This window comes from Schistocerca serialis, chromosome 2, assembly GCF_023864345.2.
Source record: "Schistocerca serialis cubense isolate TAMUIC-IGC-003099 chromosome 2, iqSchSeri2.2, whole genome shotgun sequence".
Classification (NCBI taxonomy): Eukaryota; Metazoa; Arthropoda; class Insecta; order Orthoptera; family Acrididae; genus Schistocerca; species Schistocerca serialis.
Window position 1 is genome coordinate 946,933,349 of NC_064639.1, and position 13,881 is coordinate 946,947,229.

The 13,881-nt window shown below is 43.1% G+C and overlaps 1 pseudogene; it reads left to right on the plus strand.

Moving 5' to 3' along the window:
- The first annotated feature begins 1,028 nt into the window (after positions 1 to 1,028).
- Positions 1,029 to 10,754, plus strand: LOC126456538 (charged multivesicular body protein 3-like; annotated as a pseudogene).
- Positions 10,755 to 13,881: the final 3,127 nt, after the last annotated feature.

The following is a 13,881-nucleotide window of genomic DNA, read 5'->3' on the forward strand; positions in this document are numbered from 1 at the left end:
TCTTAATATATGCCCAATCCAATTTCTTTTTCTTCTCTTTATTACATCTAGTAACTGTCTTTTCTCTTCCACTCTTCTCAGTACCTCTTCATTTTTTATTCTGTCCATCCAACTTATTCTTTCCTTCCTCCACCATGTCCCGATCTCAAAAGCCTCCAACCTTTCTCTGTCTTTCTTCCTCATAGTCCTTGTTTCAGCGCCATATGGAAGATACATTATAGTCCGATTAAAATTACTTGGTAGTTTACACTTGATGTGTTGTAGCGGGTTTCCTCCAATCAGAGCGTTCAACGTCACTCCCAAACCTTTAGTAGTCGCCAAACTGTCACAAAAATTGGTCAATTCACTTCCAGTTCCTTGTCTGGCTTTCTTTCTTAATGTGTTTGGATCCCGAATCCTGGATCTGGCCCTTTGATTTCACATTTCATCACAGACGGTAATCACACAAAAACAGCAAACAAACACACACACACACACACACACACAAAACAATGAAAACGAAATACACACGATTCATACGCAGCACTAACCAAACACTGCTGGATCCTTCCGCACAAAGCGCGATTTATTGTCATTTATATATTTATTAAAATCACAGAGATCGGCTTAGCTTAGATGAGCTTCGCTCGAGATCACGTGAAGCCGAATTTTTGAAGGCTGTCAATTAATCGTTGCCACTGGAACAGCAGAATCATAAATGCAACAGCAATTTTCAGTGTAGTGGCATAGCATAATGGTTAGTGTATAAATCTAACATGCAGTTCAGAGACTGTGGTTTAGACAATGTTAGTCATTGAATATATTTTCAGAGATTTTAAACTAACATTTTGCAGTGAATTACACGTAGTTTGCCGCTTTTTTTACAACCTATCGCGCCCGTTTCTCTAGTCATTACAGTTTCAGTTTTATGGTTCATGTGAAGTGAGATATCTAGCCTATTACTGTACAAGAACAGCCAACATCACATGTTTCGTGCTATGGGGGAGTGAGTGTCATAAAAAGTTTAAGAGGTGTCATTCTGGTTGAAAATGGGGCTGTTCGGGAAGGCACCATAAAAAAATCGAAAGAAATTGGTTAATGAGTAGTCCCACAAAGTAAGGACCGGCAAATAAGAGCAATACAGAGGGAAGAAGAGGAAGTGAAGAAATCGCTGAAAGAAGCAGCAAAGATAAGTGTCTGCACGATTTTAGCGAAAGAAAGCGGTGAAAAAAATACATACTATGATGGCTCATCCCAATTCTGTACAGATGAAAATTAAGAATCAATCAGCCACACTTAGTTGTTGGTTCACAGCAGAAGTGAACAGAATTCATACAGGCTAAAAGTCATTAGCGCAAGTGCCAGAAGCAACAACAATAATGAGGGAGCTGTTGGAAGAGACAGTGGAAGGGGACGAAGGGAGGAAGAGCTTGAAGAAGAAGCCCAGGAAAGGTCGAAAAGGTTTTATGGGAGCTGACAGCAGGCACACTGGACAAGCTCCCAGCCGCCGTAACGGACTCCCTTCCTCCAGCAGCGTCCGTCGTCGCCGCAGCCCAGGCAGATGCTGGTCTGTCACTGGAAGTCGAGGATGAACTCAAGGACATGCAGAGTAGGCTGCGGTGTCTCCGAAGGTACTGTGAAGCTGCACTGTTTGCATTTCTGAGAGATAATTCTAGCAATTCTCTTTTACTGAAGTATCTGGAGATAATTACCACGAAGTTTAAAATGGTTCAAGTGGCTCTGAGCACTATGGGACTTAATTTCAGAGGTCATCAGTCCCCTAGAACTTAGAACTACTTAAACCGAACTAACCTAAGGACATCACACACATCCATGCCCGAGGCAAGATTCGAACCTGCGACCGTAGGGGGCGCGCGGTTCCAGACTGTAGCGCCTAGAACCGCTCGGCCCCACGAAGTATTAGTTTATGTAATTTGCTGTAATTAACAAGTAGGGCAAGAGTACTATTCTCCTAACGTGCAAACAAATTTTTGGTGTTATGATGGTATATAATGCTTTCGTATTTCCTTTTTTTGTCTACGGTGTTTTTGAACAAAATAGACAGAATAAAAAGGAACAAATTTGATTTGCTTGGCATGTAATGCAGTCTGACAATTCATAAAAGATCGATCGTGACAACTGCCAAAAAAAAAAAGAAAAAAAAGTAGTTTGAATCTGCTCCAGCACAGCAAAATTTTTTATTTCTCTAAGTCTGATCAAACGACTTTGATCACCATGTTTATTCAGCTAACTGATTTAAATGTAATTTTTTTATTTGTAATATTTGCCGTATCATTTTCATCATCGTATTGATCTTTTTATTTGCTATTATTCCTCTTTCTATCATTCTTTTTTCGTTTGGAATCTGCTTGTGTCCCCTATAATCTGCAGCCAAGTGCCATCCATGCCTGCTCATCGATTGGTCCGCCCCCAGTAGCGGAGTTGTCAGCTCGATAGACTGACAATCCTAAGGGTCCGGGTTCGATTGCCGGCGGGGTCGGAGATTTTCTCCGCTCAGGGAGTGGGTGTTGTGTTGTCCTAATCATCATCATTTCATCCCCATCGACGGGCAAGTCGCCGAAGTGGCGTCAAATCGAAAGACTTGCACCAGGCGAGCGGTCTACCCGACGGGAGGCCCTCGTCACTCGCCATTTACTTTTATCGATTGGTAAAGCGTGATCCCGTGTCGCCAGTGTGAGGATAGTTTCAGGCAGCCAGTGGCAGCGAGAAATTACAGTTTGCTTTCACCGCTAAAACTGAAATTTTGCTGCGGAGGATGGTTATGCAAACAAACTTATTATTATTATTTTTTATGAGGCTTGCTCGTAGAGTTTACCCTAAACGCCGTGAACAAAGCGATCGTGATTTTAGTTCTGCCGCAGATAGTTGATTGCTGTTTTCTCGGATACATTGTACACCACGAAGTTGTGGTTAAGTTAGGACATGACTTAAAATTCAAGGCTGCAAGGTGCTTCGTCTACCACAGTTCAGTCATTGGTCACTTAAAATCGGCTGTCGACAGAACATCTCCAATTTCCTTCATACCACGCGGCCTCCACTTCCAACATTTCTACGCGTTACACATCAACACCAATTATGAAGTGACCCGCCGTGTTTGTGTGTCGTCTGTTACCGAGCGGCAGCCGGCAGCGGATGTGGCAACACTGTATCGGCAAGTGATAGACGTCAACTTCAAGTAATTTTAACCGGACCATATGAATTTTCGCAGGGTGGTGAGATTCTCCCGACACAGGCGCTAAACAGGTCATTCCTGTTAGGTGCGGCATCAATTCCCACAGAGCTCGCTTGAGAAAACTATGTGTAAGATGTCTGTATGAGGAGACGTGGCTGCAGTATCAGCATCTGTAATATTTGCGTCAGGGAGTTTTGTTCCTGGGCGCGTGGTAGGAGACTACCTCTCTGGGCTACTAGAGTTAATGACGGTACGAGCAGATAATGTTACTTACTTGCTTGCTTCCTCCTGGTTGGTCACGACTTCTTGTAATCGGCTCCTACCGTTGGCATTGATAGTATGGGGATGCCGTTTCCTCCATCTCGGAGTATGCTGAATGAGGTAGTGCATTTGCATTATCTTCCAGTGCCTAGCTATGAGTGCCGGCCGGTGTGGCCGAGCGGTTCTAGGCGCTACAGTCTGGAACCGCGTGACCGCTACGATCGCAGGTTCGAATCCTGCCTCGGGCATGGATGTGTGTGACGTCCTTAGGTTAGTTAGGTTTAAGTAGTTCTAAGTTCTAGGGGACTGATGACCTCAGATGTTAAGTCCTATAGTGCTCAGAGCCTAGCTATGAGTGACTTACTTATTTTTCATTTCGCGAGAAATTCAGTCCAGGGTTAATATAACACTGTCTGGGCAGTTATTTTCCGATCACCTTACATGTTCTCAGGGAATTATTACCTCTCTCTTCATCTTTTCAAATGCACTTAATGGAGAAACTATATCTTGTTGAAACTCTGTAATTTACAACGACAGTTTTATGTGTTCGTGCTTGTGCAAGTCATTGTTAGTCCAACAGTGTTTAATAGGATCATGTTTATACCTTCAAATAATGTCTTTTTAACCCTACCTGCTTTCTCATTTAAAATACAGGAACTAAGCTGAAACAGGATTTTGTTTTACCTAATCTTCTTCTTGTTGTTGCTTCACAATCCTGCGTAGGTCTTTGCCTTCTTAACAATTTCCTTCTATTCTGCCCTCTTGTTTACTTTCCTTCTCCATTCTCTGATTCCTAGGGCTCAGATGTTTCCTTCCGCGTCATCCAGCTATTGCTTACGTGGTCTTCCTTTTAATTTTCTCCCTGTTGGTCTTCACTGGAAGATCTTCTTTGTAGTTCTTGTATCCTCCAGCCTTAGAAGATTCCCTAGCCAGGCTATTTACTTAATTCTTGACCCTCATATTTTTCTCTTCTCGATGGAAAATTTGCTGTGTACAACCATTCTTACACGCATTGTACAGTGGCGAGATTAATTCTGAAATCTATGTGCAAGCATTGCACTTATCGCGTATTTATCGCGGATTTATTTTACAGCGCTTTACATGTGAAACGTGATTACATTTCAAGTCGACTTGCAGCGAAGTTACACATTACAGGTATTGTGGCAGAGTGGAACAGATTTTCACTTTGTGTCGCAGGTAAGGATTAATATAGAGCTCATGCTATCAGCCACAGTCCCAGGTACTCTACATAACAAACAAATGCCAAAAACTTAACGTGTTGGAACCACTGGAAATTGGCAAACTTTTGGCCCACAATGCTTCTTCAGTACTAAATGACCAGCTCAGTACTTCCCCTATTACGATATTCACTTAGTCCTCACAGTTTTCCAAAGCTTCTTACACTGTCTTTTCTATTGCTCCATTCTCCTGATTTTTGTTTTGTTTTATTGTAGTTGCCTTTATACTCCAGTTGTTAAAATTGTCAATTCTTTTCTTTTTGTTTTTACTCTGGTTCTATTTCTTTCCATACGTACCTTTCAAACTATTCTGTAGTACTATCGTGCAGTAACAACTTCTTTTTATTCGGATTGTTTTTTTGAATTGTTGTAGAGGTACTGTTTCTCGAGCCTAATCCTAATGTTTTCCCTGGTTTGCTTAGATCTTGACTTTTTAATGGCATTACCTTTGCGTTGTCAAAGATGACATTTAAGCAGCTGTAGTGCCTCAGTCTAGAAGAGTAACATCTTTTCCAATGTTGCTTACAAATGTTGTAACTTCTTTGACGAGGACAGTTAGCTAAGGCCTGATGCTGGCTTTGTAAGCCGCAAACTGGATAACTAAATAAATTAATCCTGTGCAACATATACAATATTATGCTTTTCATTTAAAATTACACTCTCTATCAATGAACTTGCTGCAAATTTGGGTTTGCCTTTCTTCAACCTATCTTTTAATGTAAGTCATGATATCAGAATTGCTTTGCGTGTTCCTTTATTTATCCTGAACTCAAATTTTTTTTCCTATGTCAGATTCTACCAGTCATCCAGTCTTTCCGTACATAATAGCGTTAGTATTTTGCAACCACAACTTATTGGAATGATTGTTCGGCAATTTTTTTGGGGGGTCATCAATCTTCTGACTGGTCTGACGCGGCCCGCCAGTAATTCCTCTTCTGTGCCAACCTCTTCATATCAGAGGAGCACTAGCAAACTACGTCCTCAATCATTTTCTGGGTGTACTCCAATCTTTGTCTTCCTCTATAGGTTTGCCCCCTACAGCTCCCTCTAGTACCATGGAAGTCATTCCCTGATGTCTAAAAAGATGTCCTATGATCCTGTTACTTCTCCTTGTCAGTGTTTTCCACATATCCTTTCCTCTCCGATTCTGCGCAGAACCTCCTCATTACTTACCTTATCGGCCCACCTAATTTTCATCATTCGTCTGTAGCACCTCATCTCAAATGCTTCGGTTCTCTTCTGTTCCGGTTTTCCCACAGTCCACGTTTCACTACCAAACAATTCTGTTCTCTAGGCCTACATTCTCAGGAATTTCTTCGTCTAAGTAAGGCCTATGTTTGATACTAGCAGACTTCTCTTGGCCAGGAATGCCCTTTTTGCCAGTGCAAGTCTGCTTTTGATGCCGTCCTTGCTCCATCTGTCATTGGTTATTTTGCTGCCTAGGTAGCAGAATTCCTTAACTTCATCTATAACGTGACCATCAATCCTAATGTTAAGGTTCTCGCTGTTCTCATTTCGGCTACTTCTCATTACTTTCGTCTTTTCTCGATTTACTGTCAATACATATCTTGTTATCATTAGATTGTTCATTCCATTCAGCACTACGTGATCAAAAGTATCCGTACACCCCCAAAAACATACGTTTTTCATATTAGGTGCATTGTGCTGCCACCTACTGTCAGGTACTCCAAATCAGCGACCTCAATAGTCATTCGACATCGTGAGAGACCAGGATGGGGCGCTCCGTGGAACTCACGGACTTCGAACAAGGTCAGGTGATTTGGTGTCACTTGTATCATACGTCTGTACGCGAGATTTCCACACTCTTAAACATCCCTAGGTCCACTGTTTCCGGTGTAATAGTGAAGTGGAAACGTGAAGGGACACGTATAGTACAAAAGCGACAGCTAAAGAGGCTCGTAATGTGTAATAGGCAGACGTCTATGCAGACAATCACACAGGAATTCCAAACTGCATCAGGATCACTGCAAGTACTATGACAGCTAGGCGGGAGGCAAGAAAACGTAGATTTCATGGTGAGCGGCTGCTCATAAGCCACACATCATCTCAGTACATGCCAGACGACGCCTCGTTTGGTGTAAGGAGCGTAAACATTCACACTGAACGATTGAAGAATGGAAAAACGTTGTGTGGAGTGACGAATTACGGTACACAATGTCTCGATTCGATGGCAGGGTGTGGATATGGCGAATGCCCGGTGACCGTCATCTGCCAGCGCGTGTAGTGCCAACAGTAAAATTCAAAGGCGGTGGTGTTATGGTATGGTCGTGTTTCTCATGGAGGCGGCTTGCACCCCTTGTTGTTTTGCGTGGCATTATCACAGCACAGACCTACAATGATGTTTTAAGCACCTTCTTGCTTCCCACTGTTGAAGAGCAATTCGGGGATGGCGATTGCATCTTTCAAAATGATCGAGCAACTGTTCATAATGCACGGCCTGTGGCGGAGTTGATATACGACAATAACATCCCTGTAATCGACTGGCCCGCACAGAGTCCTGACATAAATGGCTCTGGCTCTGAGCACTATGGGACTTAACATCTGAGGTCATCAGTCCCCTAGACTTAGAACTACTTAAACCTAACTAACCTATGGACATCACACACATCCATGCCCGAGGCAGGATTCGAACATGCGACCGTAGCTGCAGCGCGGTTCCGGACTGAAACGCCTAGAACCGCTCGGCCACAATGGCCGGCCCTGACCTAAATCCTATAGAACACCTTTGCTATATTTGGAACGCCGACTTCGCGCCAGGCCTAACCAACCGACGTCGATACCTCTCCTCAGTGCAGCGCTCCATGAAGAATGGGCTGCCATTCCCCCAAGAAACCTTCCAGCACCTGACTGTACGTATGCCTGCGACAGTGGAAGCTGTCATAAAGACTAAGGGTGGGCAAACACCATATTGAATTCCTGCATTACCGATGGAGGGCGTCACGCTAGTAAGTCATTTTCGCCCAGGTGTCCGGATACTTTTGATCACATAGTGTAATTCTTCACTTTCGTTCATGATAGCAATGTCATCAGTGGAACATATAATTGACATCGTTTCACCTCGAATTTTAATTCCACTCGTGAACCGTTCTTTTATATCCATCATTGCTTCTTCTATATTCAGATTTAAGAGTAGGGCCGAAAGACTATGTCCCTATCTTACACCATTTGTAATCCGAGAGCTTCGTTCTTAGTCATCCACCCTTATTATTCCCTCTTGGCTCTTGTACGTAATGTATATTACCCGTCTCTCCCTACATCTTACCCCTATTTTTCTCAGAATTTCAACGCTTTGCACTATTTTATATTGTCTAACGCTTTATTCCAGGTCAACAAATCCTATGAATGTCTCTTGATTTTTGCTTCCATTCTCTAAATGGTTCAAATGGCTCTGAGCACTATGGGACTTAACATCTATGGTCATCAGTCCCCTAGAACTTAGAACTACTTAAACCTAACTAACTTAAGGACATCACACAACACCCAATCATCACGAGGCAGAGAAAATCCCTGACCCCGCCGGGAACCCGGGCGCTGGAAGCGAGAACGCTATCGCATGACCACGAGCTGCGGACCTTCCATTCTCTACCACAACGTCAGAATTGCCTCTCTGGTGCCTTTCCTAAAGCCAAACTGATCGTTATCTAGCACACCCTCAATTTTCTTTTCCATTCTTCTGTATATTATTCTTGTCAGCAACTTGGATGCATGAGCTGTTAAGCTGATCGTGCGATAGTTTTCGCACCTGTCAGCTCTTGCAGTCTTCGGAATTGTGAGGATGATATTTTTCCGAAAGTCAGATGGTGTGTCACCAGACTCATACATTCTACACATCAACGTAAATAGTATTTTCTTGCCACTTCCCCCAGTGTTTTTAGATGTTGTGATGGGATGTTATCTATCCCTTCTGTCTCCTTTGATCTCAAGTCCTCCAAAGCTCTTTTAAATTAGCATTCTAATACAGGATCTCCCATCTCTTCCATATAGACTTCCGTTTCTTCTTCTATCACATCAGACAGATCTTCCCCCTCATAGTGGCTTTCAACTCACTCTTTCCACCTATCCGCTCTATCCTCGGCATTTAACAGTGAAATTCCCGTTGAACTCTTAATGTTACCACCCTTGCTTTTAATTCCGTCGAAGGGTGTTCTGACTTTCCTGTATGTTGGGTCAGTCCTTCTAACAACAATTTCTTTTCCGATTTCTTTACATTTTTTCACACAACCCATTTGTCTTAGCTCCCCTGCACGTCCTATTTGTTTCAATACTGAGCGACTTGTATTTCTGTATTCTTGAAATCCCTGAACATTTTCGTACTTCCTTCTTTCATCGATGAATTGAAGTATTTCTTCTGTTACCCATAGTTTCTTCACAGTTACCGTCTTTGTACTTACGGTTTTCTTTCCAACTTCTGTGACTGCTCTGTTTAGAGATGTCCATTCCCTTTCAACTGTACTGCCTACTGAGCTATTCCTTATTTCGGTAGCTATAGCTTTAGAGAACTTCAAGCGCTTCTCGTCATTCCTTAGTACTTCCATATCCCACTTCTTTGCATATTGATTCTTATTGACTAATCCCTTAAACTTCAGCCTACTCTTCGTCATTACTACATCGTGATCTGAATCTATATCTGCTCCTGTGTACACCTTACAATCCAGTATTTGATTTCGGGACCTCTGTCTAACCATGATGCAATCTGACTGAAATCTTCCCTTATCCCCCGGCCTTTTCCAAATATACCTCATCCATCCTGTTATGATTCGTCTCTATTACCAGCTGAAATTTTTTACTGAACTCAATTAGTCTTTCTCATCTCCCATTCCTTGTCCCAAGCCCATATTCTCCTGTAATCTTTCCTTCTACTCCTTCCCCTACAACTGCATTCCAGTCCCCCATGACTTCTAAATTTTCATCATCCTTTACATACTGTATTACCCTTTCAGTATCCTCATATACTTTCTCTATCTATTCATCTTCAGCTTGCGACGTGCGCATGTAAACCTGAGCTATCGCTGTCGGTGTTGGTTTGCTGTCGATTCTGATAAGAACAACGCTATCACTGAACTGTTCACAGTAACACTCTCTCTGCCGTATATTCCTATTCATAACGAATCCTTCTCACATTGTTGATATTACCCTATACTCATCTGACCAGAAATCCTCGTCTTCTTTCCATTTCACTTTACTGACCCCTACCATATCTAGGTTGAGCCTTTGCATTTCCATTTTCAAATTTTCTAGCTTCCCTACCACGTTCAGGCTTCTGACATTTCACTCCCCGACTCGTAGAACGTTATCTTTCCGTTGATAATTCAATATTTTTCTCATGGTCACCTCCTCCTTGGCACTCCTCTCCCGGACATCCGAATGGGGGACAATACCTCGAAAAATTCTGATCCTAAAAACAGGAGTGTTTACATAACGATTACAATGTACGATGTGCTGCACGTAGTTTCACTAGATATATCACTATTTTGTTTTATACAGTAACGTTGAAAGTCAACTGAAAAGTGATGATCATGGATATGGATCATAATGGAATGTGTTGTTAATGTCCTTATACCATCACAGGATAATAACTGGAAAAATATATTGGTAAATTACAGAAACTTTATTGTCAGAGTGATGAATGAAACATATTGATAGGCTAGAGAATATTGTACAACTGTAACAAGCTGTTTATATGTGTTATGATATTTCTGAGATGCATCTATTTCATAATAAATAAAATGTCTCCACAGTTTAATCACTAATAAATAAAAAAACCTGTTTTAAAACCTTTATTCAAATCATTTAAATACCGCTTACGACGTACAATACTATTTGCTAATGTTTATGGTTTGTGACAGTATTTCATCCTTCGCAATTCACCGCCAATAAGGCACCGAACCGACGAACAATATACTTGTGACAGGAACTAAGACTTTCAGAATGGCTCGAAAGGCGATCGCGCGAGCCCTGTTCAACTCAGATCTCAGTCGAGCCCCTACCACTCCTCCTCCAACAACACGTGGTTACCTATCTCGTGGAATGCAATTATGCTCTCCTTGATACTTTTCAGGTGAGCCAGTACACTCAGTAGGCCAGTCTGATCCATTTCGACGGAGTGCTTATTTGTGAGGCAGCGAGGAAAGGCTTGGATACAGTTCACTCACCATTTGTTGCTTGCTGCTCAGTGACAATGCCTATCGCGCGAAGCAGTTGTGTTTAACACATTACAGTCACACTGTACGATTGAGATGATACTAGCAGCAAAAACTGGTCACTATGTTCAAGAGGAATCATACTACTGGTACACATACATTCCACAGTCGTAGGGTGCTGAAGAGTCTATCTAGACAGCATTGTCTCATCATGTGGTAGCTCATAATTATCGCATTACAAGTTATACACACACATTAAGTCACTCCTATTGTAAGACTGTTCCTTCCTGTCATTTGAGCACCGCTTCAAGCTGCAATTGTGACTCCTACACTCACCTCTAGACTTTCAGAATTTGCTGTATACAGAAACTCTCGTAGTTGCAATGAAAATATTTGTTTTGGAATATATACGTCAATATTCGAGTAACATTTGAATTCGTACCTTGCTAAGTGCTCCTTGTTTCAGAGGATCATTACAGTCACAGACAGGAGACTGGAAGAAAAGTCATTCAAATCGTCCTTGTATCAGTCACACTTGTAGTTAACACAATGAGCCCTCCCCAAACGTAGCTCTTATCGACCATCTACGGGAGCGTGGACAGAAACTGCAGTTTTCGCCTGCTGGAATCTGCTGCAGTCCAGGGTCTAGCGCAGCGCCAGCTCTCCACCAGGTAGTCTCTCCAGACGACCCTCTCGCTCCAGGTCCATCCGGCACTGCTCCACCCTGTCCTCGCAGACTCCAGACCGCGCTCCAGACAGGAACTCCTCCCGGTACTCATTCATCAGGCCAAGAGGGATACCAGCGTCAGTCCTGAAACAGTTCAGCAACGGACTACGTGAATGCTAACGCCCAAACCAATCTCTTCTCAGAAATTAAATCGTCGTCGTTCGGAAAAACTATTGAAACTACCCTGGTACGCAAAACTTGAGGACGAAATTAACTTTCGCATAATTTATCACCAACCAAGAAAATAGCTCGCTGAAACATAGATCACGCATAGAATTTCTACAGTACAGTGCAGTGCAGTGCAGAAGGTAACAGAAAGAAATACGCTATGAGACGAACAGCAATGATATTTTTGTTGAAAGACAATAAATTAGACTGAAGTCACAGCGATTCATGATGGCCCCGGGTTACTACAAAAGGTGGTTGATTCAGATGGTTCAAATGGCTCTGAGCACCATGGGACTTAACATCTGAGGTCGTCAGTCCACTAGAACTTAGAACTACTTTAACCTAACTAACCTAAGGACATCACACATATCCATACCCGAGGCAGGATTCGAACCTGCGACCGTATCAGTCGCGCGGTTCCAGACTGTAGCGCCTAGAACCACTCGGCCACTGCAGCCGGCTACAAAAGGCGGAAAACAGTTCTCAATACGGCATGTGATTATCACAGACGGCATGCATAGTCTGCAACGTGTTCCCAGGCTGGCCACAACTTTGGGTGTTTCATTTCTCCACCAGCGCGGTTAACAAGAACTGGATGCTCGCTGGTACACGTAGAAGTGGTACAATACGTCTTTCCAACGCATCCCACACGTCCTGAATGGGATTTACATCAGGGGAACGGGCAGGCCAATCCACTCGTCGAATACAGTCTCGTTCCAAGAGCTATTCCACTTGCGCAGTTCGATGCGGCTGAACATTGTCATCCATAAAAATGAAGTCAGGGCCAAATGCACCCCTGAAAAGCTGTACGTGTGGAAGGAACACAGAATCACAACAATGTTCACCGTTGAGTGTACCGCGTTCAAAGATATGGAGGTCAGTACGCCCATGTAACATTATGCCTCATCACACCGTCACACATGGACCAGCGAAATGAATGTATTCGGCAAGTTCTCAAGTGCATTGCTTATTCCCAGCTCTCGCCACATGGAGATGCGTCCAGCACTGTCGAACGTGATCGTTTTGGTGGTCCAGGCGTTATGATATAGCGAGACAACATCTGATCTCCAAATTTTTGGAGACGGTGCACTCTCCATTTCACGTTATTGTGACACTGTACTGCTCCCTCACGTGCGTCTTTTCTGGGGTGCTTTCGGCAATGACTTGTAGATGACAATGGGCGACAAGAGGTGGAGGAGATCTTGAAACGAGAAGATATCCGGGAGGGAGGGGGGGTATGGGGTGTGGAGTGAACCGCTGGGTCACCCGACTTAAATGCCATCGTGAGCGTGTGAGATGCGTTGGGGAGACGTGCTGCAGCTCGTCCGCATGCTCCAACGACCACCCAGCCGCGCTGGTGGAGCAATGGAACGCCCTACCAGATGAAATCCTAACCACCCTCATGACCAGCATGGGAGCTCGTTACAGAGCATACATTGTCGTCGGTCGTGATCAGTCACACAATTAAATACCTCTTTTTTTTTGTAATTTCCAGAGGACCATCATGAATCTCACTGACTTGATAAAAGTGTCATTTCTGTTCATCTCATTATGTATTTCTTTCAGTTACCACCTGTACTCTACTGTGAAAATTCTTTCTATATATGGTCCAAGTTTCATCGAGCTATGTTACTTGGGGGGTGATACATTATGCCAAACTTACTTTCCTCCTCAAGTTTTACGCACCAATGTATAGTGCTTTACATTTGTTGAGGAATAATCTCCATATGGAATGGAAGATCAAGAGACAAGTGCTACGGCTATAAAGTGTGTAAGCGACGGATGCAATGTTTCTTAGTTGTTCAGCCCGTGTATCGAGAAAGCAATGAAGGGAATAAAAAACAGTAAGTTTCAATTCGGGATGAAAAGTTATCAATGATAAAATTATCACATGATATCATTATCACCTATGAAGCTGAGGAAGAAGACAGGATGTCGGGAATGGTATTAAGCCGCATGGTGGCTCCTTGCCACGGTTCGCGCAGCTCCCCCCGTCGGAGGTTCGATTAAGTTAGATTAAGTATTGTGTAAGCCTAGGGACCGATGACCTCAGCAGTGTGGTCCCATAGGAACTTACCACAGTTTGCAAAATGGAATGAATAGCCTGCTAAGCACAGAATATGATTAATGACAAATCAATAAAAGACGAAAATA